General features: G+C 37.3%; 1 protein-coding gene across 2 annotated transcripts in view; it reads left to right on the top strand.

Annotated features, from left to right (window-relative positions):
* The window catches only part of LOC102838260 (dystrophin-like), a 3237302-nt gene that overhangs the window by 1122482 nt on the left and 2104238 nt on the right, over nt 1-10582 (top strand). The window lies entirely within an intron of this gene.

Here is a 10582-nt window from a genome sequence, read left to right as displayed (position 1 = left end):
GGAATACAATGGCAAAAAACAAGAATTCAGGAATTAAAGGAATGCACTGAAAACACTGGCAAAAACCTGACTCCAGGAATTGATGGAAAACAAATTGAAACCTTTCAACACACTGATGCAGCAATTGAAGTGTTCACTTGTTTATGTCATGAAATTTGGAAGATAGTTATCCGGCCAACTGATTGGTGCCCCAACAAAATGGGAAAATCATCAAACAACATTGTTCGGATCACATGCAAGTAAAATTTTTCTGAAGATAATTCATAAAAGGTTGCACTAGTACATCGACAGGGAGCTGCCAGAAATCCAGCTGGATTCAGAAGAGGACGAGGAGTGAGGGATATCACTCATTCCTTAAGTCAGATGGAATTTTACTGGAAGCAACAAATTTTGAAAAGATGCTTATTTGTGCTTTATTGACTATGAAAAGACGTTTGACTCTGTTGATCATAACAAACCATGGATAAGGTTGTGAAGTATGGAAATTACAAAACACCTATGCTCATGAGGAACCTGTATATAAACTAACAGGCAATCATTAGAACAGAATAAGGGGATACTGAATGGCTTAAATCAGGAAAAGTGTACACCAGGGTTGTTTCCTTTCACCATATTTATTTATACTGTATGCTGAGCAAATAATACAAGAAGTTGGATTATATGAAGAATAAACTGGTATTAATTAGCATTGGAGGAAGTCTAATTAACAACCTGAAATATGCAGTTGACACATCTTGCTTGCTGAAAGCAAGGAGGATTTGAAATAGTGCTGAAGAGTAAAGACTATGGTCATTATTTGGACTGAACTTTAATATTTAAAAAAAAATCTTCACAATTGCACCAATAAATGGTATCATGATAAACTGAAAGAAGTTTGATGCACAAAGAATATTGGTCAAAGACCACATTTAATTTAATCCATAATAAATGTTCATGAAAACAGCGATCACAACATCAAAGAACATATTGCATTAGCGTAATCTATGACCAAAGATTTCCAAAAGTTTTGTTGGAGAATATTAAAAGTATCATGGGCTTCCAAAAGAACAAATAGATCTGTGTTGGGAGAAGTACTGCCAGAGTGTTCCTTGGAAGCCAGTATGGCCAGACTTTGTCTCTCATACTTAAGACATATCATGAGGGATCAGTCGCTGGAGAGGTGTATCATGTTTGATATAGTGGAGGGTCAGAGAAAAAGAGGAATGAGATGGATTGGAACAATGGCAACAGCTATGGGCTCAGGTGTAGCAAGATTGTGAGATTGGCCCAAAACTGGGCAGTATTTCGTTCTGTTGTGCATATGGTCTCTATGAGTCGGTACCAAATTGATGGTACATGCCAACAATATCAACACTGCCAAAGACCTTTGTAAAGATGTCACTTTGATGACCAAGATGAGCCTGACCAAAGCCATGCTATCTTTAATTGCCTCATATGAATATGAAAGCTGGACAATGAATAAGGTAGGCAATAGAAGAATCTATACATTTGAATTATGTGAAGAATAATGAAGGTACCATGGACTGCTTGAAGAACAAGCAAAACTCTTTGGGAGAAAGAATCACCAGATTGTTCCTTAGAAGCTAGAATGGAGAGACATTGTCTGTAGTATTTTGGACATGTCACTGGAGAAAAACATTATGTTTAAATAGTGGAGGGTCTTTGAAAAGACCCCCAGTGAGAAAAATAAACATTGTAACAGCAACAGTGGGCTCAAATATAACAGTTGTGAGGATGATCACTGTTTCTTTCTGTTGTATATTGTGCCTATTAGAAAGCACCTAACAACAACAATGGGGAAGAAAAGTAATTAAGAAGAAAAGTTTTGCCCTTAGTTGTTACCGAGTTGTGCTGGCATAAGAATTCAGCTACCCTATACTCTGTATAAGGAGCTCTGGTAGCGTAGTGGTTACTAATCGGGCTGCGAACCTTAAGGTCAGCGGTTTGAAACTACCAGCCGATCCGCGGGAGAAATATAAGGCTCTCTACTCCAGTAAAGATTTACACCCTCGGAAACCCTGTACAGGGTCGCTATGGGTCGGAACCGACTCGATGGCACTTAACAACAACACAACAACATACTTTGTATGGAGTCCTGGTGTGGCGCTGTGGGTTAATGCGCTGGACTGTAAAGTCGATTTTAACTCCAAGGTTGGAGGTTCAAGCTCAGCGGCTGCTCCTCGGAATAGGGTCGCTATGGGTCGGAACCAACTCGACAGCACTTAACAACAGCAACAATACTTTAAGTACAAGTATGTATAGCAGGTTAGCAGATGTAGCAATGCCCATTTTAAATATTGAATATCTAGAATTTGGTGTGGAGTGAGCATGCCTTCCCAAGGTCTTCAAATTCACCACAAAGCACATAAAGAACTCTGTTGTTACCATAAATGACTAGTAGGCAGATGTTTAATGAAGCAGAAAGTCCTAGCAAAGAAGACTCAGAGGCAGTGACTAGGATAAACCCCATATTGATAACTACAGAGCAAATCTTGAGGCATTGACACTTCCGTGCACTATCAATGCCTGTATTATTCCACAAGATATTACCACCAAAGGTCTGGAAAGATTTTAGGGGCTCTGAGATATCAAACAATAAGGCCCACTAAAACCTTAATGTATCAAGGAATGCCTGGGAATACAATGAAAGCAGGAAAGGACTTAATCATGTTGGAATGCTCCTTACGAGTCTTGTGTTTTTCATTTCTGGCATCCCAATTGAATAGCCATTTGTTATTGTAGCTGTTAAGTGCCATTGCATCATTTCACACTCTTAGCGACACTGTGTAGAGTTTTCGAAGAGTAGCTGGTGGGTTTGAACAGCTGATCTCGTAGTTAGCAGTGCAGTACTTATTCTACCCCTTAAAAACTCATTTGTTGTTGTTGTTATGTGCCGTGGAATTGGTTCTGACCCATAGCGACCCTGTACAGGGTTTCCGAGGCTGTAAAGATTTACGGGAGCAGAAATCCTCATCTTTCTCCTGTGGAACAGCTGGTAGTTTCGAACTACTGACCCTGAGGTCCACAGCCCAATTCGTAACCACTCCGCTACCATTTAATTAGTCTAAAAACTCATCACCATCAGTTCAGAATCAGAAATCTTTACGGGAGCAGACAGCCACATATTCCTTCCAAAAGCAGCTGGTGGGTTTTAGCTGTCTATCTTGCAGTTAGCAACTTAACACCTAAGTCCATGCTACCAGCAGGACTCCTTAAGAAGAAAGGCTTCTAGAGTATTTCCTGGAAATAAAATGTAATGAGCTCCTTTGTCTTCCTCTCATAAATAGGAATTGATGCTTTATTGTGTGGTCCATGGCACATAATTATTTGTTCAATAGTGGACATGCTCCTTGGATACACTTTGCATCTTAATGCTAATACTGAAGGGCCCGGTTTTCCTCTAAAATTAATGAGTTAATAAATTCAAGGGTTGCTGTACTTTAGTGTTACCTTCTAAGTTTGCCAGATTTCCCCCAGTTGTCTTTATCGATATATTCCCCTGGTGGTCATTTTTCAATTTTGCTTTGAGAAAACCAACTCAAATAAACAAAGAAACTCAGATGAGAAATGTCCTTGGCATGTAGAACACTATGAGATTTGAATTAAATGGGAGGGAAAAACCATTCCCTTTGAGACTTTGAGCATGGATGATAATGGAGTTGTGATTTAGCCCTTGAAAATGTGTTAGAGTAAGTGAACTGACCTTTTGCTTCTCTCACTGCTGAGATGAAATGAGGATATAAATAAAAATTAATTTCTTCTTATCACTTCATGAAATGTTATAATTCATTGGTTTTGTATTTATGTACATGATGTCTACCTAGCTACAAAATTATGCATTATTTCTAAAAGCTCAAGGGTGTCATCTACTTATACAGAAACTCATAGAGCAACACTAAATGAATGTACATTTTCCTCTAGAGATTTCTAATCCAAATATAAAGAGTCTTTCAAAAATTATTTACCTTATTGCCAGTCCTATTAGATCAACTTGTTTGTGCCTGCATAACAATTGATAATACTGTTTTAGGCAATGGGTAGGAACTAGCATCTCTGAGTGGTTCTAGAGCTGATTGACAAAAAATCTTTCAGTTGATAGTCTCTATCCTTCATAATTCAAAATACAGTCAGTATTTATAAGCGATAGATGGGTAAGCCCATGTATGCAATGACTCTATGTATATCAGCGTATATTTGTGCTTTTGGTATTACAAAAGACTATCTGTGGAAAGATGGGTGCAGCATAGAAGCCAACAATTGCTAATTACTTATCTAATGCCACTGAGATCAGTAAATGCTCTATGCCCATGTTGTAAGAGAAGTAACTTAAATTCTATTAATTGAGTGATTTCTGAGTAAAAGATAAATTTACTCTGTGGAACGAATTGCTAAAGGATATGTATGCACTCTAGCATTGGAAATCTTTAAAAAAGACGACATGTACTTGAAGGCCAAACATGGTTTTGTGAATTTTAATAAGTGCCCTTCTACAGTGAGTAGATTTAAACATGTGACCCTTGGAGGTTCTTACACTATTTTATATTAGAACAACGATCAAGTGAAACATAAATAAGAAACAAGATTCATTTTAAATTAAAAAACATTTTTCTAAAACATAATCTGATTTAATATTTGCCGCAGTTCTTCAAAAGTTTGGTATTATTATTATTTTCTTTGAGAGAGATTGAATGATTCTGCCATAAATTTCCTAAGTAAGTCCCTTAATCACACTGGGAGAAAATAATAATGCCAATTCCTTGAAACTCCCCAGTAAAATTACCCAAAATTATGTAAAATGTTTTTTGAAATTTCAAAAGACAAACAAATGTTGGTAACCTAGGACTTGAATCCAAATTGTTTAGCTTTACCTACTTTCTGGAGTCCTTGTATGGTGCTATAGAATAAACACTGGACAGCTAGATCGGTTTGAACTGCAAAATTGTCAGTTCAAACTCACCAGCCATTCCTTGAGAATCCTATGCAGGGTCACTTGGAGTCGGAACTGACTTGATGACACTTACCAACAACACAACAGCCTACTTCAATAGTTCTCTCATTAAGGGCAAAGTCTCAAAATAATATTTTACTTGTATATGTGATGTTGAATCAAACTAAATGATTTAAAACATACTTTTTAGAGAAACAAATTTAGTCAGTTTTACTTCTAATAATTGAAATGTGTTGTCATTTTCCCCTCGACAGCACTTAATAATAACAAGAAGTATTAATTTGCTTTTAATAACATGAGTTTTTGAGATATTTTTTATTTCCATAGAATCCACCTCTTTTAAATGTGTCTATATTCTGTTTATATGTAGCATAGAAAATAGATGTTCAATAAATATTTGTTTATTAAATAATGTCATGATAAATGAATGAATGAAGTAGAGATGATCATTGACTATAAACTATGAATTAGCTAAATTGTAAATCTTCTTCAATGAAATGTCAAAAAATATCCACAAGCATTATTTGAATGTAATATCCTTAAGGAGCTCTGGTAGCGAAGTGGTTAAGAATCAGGCTGTGAACTGCAAGGTCAGCAGTTCAAAACTACCAGCTGTTCTGCTTGAGAAAGATAAGGCTTTGTGCTCCCATAAAGATTACAGGGTCGCTATGAGTTGGAACCGACTCCACAGCACATAACCACCACCAATCGTATTCTTAAAACAGTTGTCTTTATTAGAAAATCATGTACTCAAAATAGTATTTTTGGTTATAATTGTTGTGAAGACTTTTAAATAATTTTTTTAATCCAGTGTCAAATGCACACAGTACATTTTCACAATTTCTAGAGATTTCATCATTTTTAGCCATCAAGAACTTGGATTCATTTCACAGGATGGGCTACTAAAATGAGTCTACTAAGATGTCCTTTCATTGAATATTACCTAAGTGTACCTGGTTACACTGGAGAAGATGTCATATCTACATTGAAGTTTCAGTTCATTTACATTCATTTATGAAGATGTTGGGCCATTTTCTATTTATCCTTTCCACCTTTGACTTCCACTTCCACTGGGGTTGATGGACTATAATAAATATTCTGTATTTTCACCTATAATATCTGCATCATCAAATCAGACAGATGGTGTAGTTTGTGGTTACAAGAGTAAATTTTCTCTTTTGGAAGTTAATTTTTCCACAACTAATCCATTAGTACATACTGTCATGGTCAGCAAGAAGTTTAGTAAAAGAACTTCTGGTCTATTTTAAAAAAAGAACTATGTATACTCATCTGCAATAATCAACAGATTATTGATATTGATTGTTGAAAAATTCTCTCAAGTTGGTTCCAACACATAGCAATAGGGTTTCTGAGGAGTGGCTGATGGATCGGAACCACTGACCTTTTGATTCCAGCCGACCATAAGGTCTAATGCTTTATCCTACAATGCCACACCAGAACGCCAATCAAATGGCCAGCAATGCTTAATTCATTGATTTAAACTAACACGTTAATTTTCCATAGGTGCCTTGTTGTTGTTGTTGTTGTTAAGTGCCATCGAGTCGGGTCCGACCCATAGCGACCCTGTACAGGGTTTCCGAGGGTGTAAATCTTTACGGGAGTAGAAAGCCTCATCTTTCTCCCGCGGAGCGGCTGGTAGTTTCGAACCGCTGAGCTTACGGTTCGCAGCCCGATTCATAACCACTACGCTACCAGAGCTACATTCTCATTTCAGAGCTATGGCTGCTGTTAGGACCTATCATAATTCTAAAGGAGTGAAGTAAAGGGAGAAATGGATAATAATAACAATAATAAAGCAAAATAAGTTACGTAATGTTGAAAGCAATAACATTTTTATTGACATTTCTGAAGGAAATCTGAAAACTCACTGTGACTAACTCACACATGAGTGCACCATCATTTTTTTTACTGCAGTGAAATATTTACTATTGGCTGTTTGCCTATGCTCTGGATTTCCTTTGACAGACATGATAAATTAAACATTTAAAAAAAAAACCAAAAACTGTTATCCTCTGAGGCACCTAGGAATAAGTATATTTTTTTCATGATGATTACTGTATTTGCATTATGCAATTCATATATTAACTTATTCTCAATGGATTGAAGGAACCCTGGTGGCACAATGGTTAAGCCCTCAGCTGCTAACCAAAAGGTCAGTGGATCAAAACCACCAGATAAGATACTCCAGGAATGGTAATCTACTTCCATAAAGATTTACAGCTCTGGATCCTTTATAAACCAGATCTATGTTGTTCTATATGGTCACTATGAATTGTAATGAATTTTAAAATGATGGATTTGGTTATATATATATATATATATAGAGAGAGAGAGAGGTAGAGAGAGAGAGAGAGAGAGAGAGAGCACTCTGGTAGCGTAATGGTTACGAATCAGGCTGCAAACCTTAAGGTCAGCAGTTAGAAACTACCACGGGAGAAAGTTGAGGCTTTCTGATCCCGTAAAGATTTACAGTCTCAGAAACCCTGTACAGGGTCGCTATGGGTCGTAACCGAATCGATGGCACTTAACAACAACAACAACATATATATATTATAGATGTATATTATAGACTGAATTCATTGGTCAAAAATGTAAGTTTTGTTTTTTTTTTTTAGCTTAAGCTCTAAGCAAAATAAAGCATGTCTATATTTTGGTACAGTTCAAACTTTAAAGATCCAATAGGCCTAGAAAAACAATTTTATTATTTGTATTAGGTCACAAAGAGTTTATATTTTAAGCTCTAAAATACATCATAATGGTGTTGAAGTAATTCGTACATTTGCAATTCTGTAACATCTTAAAACACTTCCTCTGTACAGCATCCATGGCAACATACTTTTGTTCAATCCAAACCTCATTTGTTGCTTTTGTTAAGTGCGGTTAAATTGGTTTCAATTCTTAGTGGCCCTGTATAGGCCTCTTGAAGTTGTAAAACTTCATATTTCTCCCATGGAGAGGATGATGTGCTCAAACTGCTGACTCCTGACCTTGTTGCTCACAGTCTACCACTTATCCTACAGCACCACCATGCCCCACAACCTCATTAAAAGTTGGTTTATGTTACATCTTTACATAGTGTAGGCATTAGACATACACAACGTGTTAAAGGCATGACAGGTCCTACTAGAGGAATATTGTAATTTCTTCACTGGTGTAGTTTAGAGATAAAGAGAATGTCAACATTTTTATAATATTCAGGTAATTTTTAAAGTCTGCCTATGGATATGGTTACCTGTGCTTTATTGACTATGCAAAGGCTTTCGACTGTGCATTCTCACAAGCTATGGACAACATTGTGTAGAATCAGTATTCCGGAATAGTGAATTGTGCTCATGAAGAATCTGTACGTAGACAAAGAGATAGTTGTTCAAACAGAACAAGGGAACATTGAATGGTTTAAAATTAGGAAAGGTGTGCACCAGGGTTGTCTTCTTTCACAACACTGATTTGGTCTGTAAACTGAGCAAATAATCAAGAAACTGGATTATATGAAGAAAATCGTGGCATCAGGATTAGCGGAAGACTGATTAAGAACCTGTGACACGCAGATGATATAACCATGCTTGATAAAAGCGCAGAAGAGTAAACATACTGATGAAGATCAAACACCACAGCCTTTGGTATGGGTTACATCTCAAAGGAAATAAAATATAAAACCTCACCACTCAACCAATAAACAACATCAAAATAAATGGAGAAAAGATTGAAGTTGTTTAAGACTTCATTTTGCTCAGATCAACCATCAACATTCATGAAAGTAGCAGTCAAGAAATCAAAGGACGTATTTGATTAGGCAAATCTGTTGCACAAGAGCTCTTCAAAGTGTTGAAGAACAAAGACGTCAATTTGAGGACTAAGGTGCTCCTGATCTATGCCATGGTATTATCTATAACCTCATATACATGTGACAGTTGTACAGTGAATAAGGAACACCATAGAAGAACTGATGCATTTGAGTTAGGGTGTTGAAGGAGAATATTAAAAGTACCATGGACTATCAAAAGAACAAACCAATCTGTGTTGGAAGAAGTACAGACAGAAAGCTCCTTGGAAGCCAGGATGGCCAAACTTCATGTCTTGTACTTCGGACTTATTATTAGGATGGACCAGTTCCTGGAGAAGGGTAGCATGTTTGATAAACTGGAGGGTCAGAGAAAAAGAGGAAGACCCCCAATGAGATGTCTCAGTACAGCAACAAAAGGCTCAAATGTAGCAATGATTGTGAAGTTGGTGCTTGATCCAAGAGTGTTTCGTTCTGTTGTGCATAGGGTCATAATGAGTTGGCACCAACTGAATGGCATCTAACAACAACAATGGATATATTTGAGGGTCCTCATGTGGGTCAGAAATGACTTCAAAGTACTTAAGAAAAACAACAGCAATGGCTATATTTTCATCAATGAGAATACTCTTCCACAATCAGGACATTAAGCTGGCATGGGGCTGTGGGTTAATGAACCAGACTGCAAATTTTTTGAACTGCAAGGTCGGCAGTTCAGGCTCAGCAGCTGCTCCTTGAAAACCCTATACAGGGTCACTATGGGTCGGAATTGACTTGACGGCACTAAACAACAACAACAACAATTTTATAGAGGAGTCCTGGTGTAGTGCTGTGGGTTAATGCACCAGCATACATAGTCGGTTTGAACTGCATGGTTGGCAGTTCATGCTCACCAGGTGCTCCTCAGAAATCCTATACAGGGTCACTACAGGTCAGAACCGAGTCAACAGAACTTAACAACAATGATAACGATTATACAGAAAAGTCTTTGGACATTATCTTTAGTAATCAGATTTTTCTCTTCAAAGTGTGTTCTCAGACCTAAGGAAGATTCCCATTTTACATGTTCCCCTTGCAAAATCTTTCTAAATCTGTATTTATGTTTTTGTGATCTTACATTTGCAATGGAGACATATCACATATTGGTACAACAACTGCTTCAGATTGCTTGTAAGTGAATTTGGTTTTAAATGTGAGTTCAAAGAGTGAGTGGAATAATGAATGAGCATAGAAAACTCACCCACTACCGTGGAGTCAATTACGACTCGTAGTGACCACATATAGGGTTTCCAAGGCTGTAAATCTGTATGAGAGCAGAAAGCCTCATCTTTCTTATGTTGGTGAATTTGAACTGCAGACCTTGTGGTTACCAGTCCGTTGCTTTTCATACAGTATTCCCAGGGCTCCGTAAAGACAATAGTACTGTTGTTGTGTGCCATTCAGTCGGTTCAGACTCTTGACAACCCTGTATGGGGTTACCAAAGAGTGACTGGTGAGTTTGAACTGCCTACCTTGCAGTTCAAACTAAATTTGAGGTTGAGTGTTTGTTCTATGGCGCCACTCCAGGACTCCATAAAGACAACAGAAAACACAATAATTTGAAGCAAAAGCAGAAAAATTGTCCTTTAAGTTATATTGTTGTTAAGTGCAGTTGTGTTGGTTCTGACACATAGCGACCTTATATACGGCTTCCAAAGAGTCGTTGGTTTGTTTCAACCACTGACTTTGTGGTTAGAAGTCCAGTGCTTTTCCTACAGTGTTTCACCAGGATTCAAGATGTTGTTGTAAAGTGACATCGAGTCAGTTCCAACATATAGTGACTCTGTATAGGG

Source organism: Chrysochloris asiatica, unplaced genomic scaffold (genome assembly GCF_000296735.1).
Source record: "Chrysochloris asiatica unplaced genomic scaffold, ChrAsi1.0 scaffold00139, whole genome shotgun sequence".
In the NCBI taxonomy this organism is placed as follows: domain Eukaryota; kingdom Metazoa; phylum Chordata; class Mammalia; order Afrosoricida; family Chrysochloridae; genus Chrysochloris; species Chrysochloris asiatica.
The sequence above is the reverse complement of the archived record's forward strand: the minus strand, read 5'-3'. Positions and strand labels throughout refer to the sequence as shown.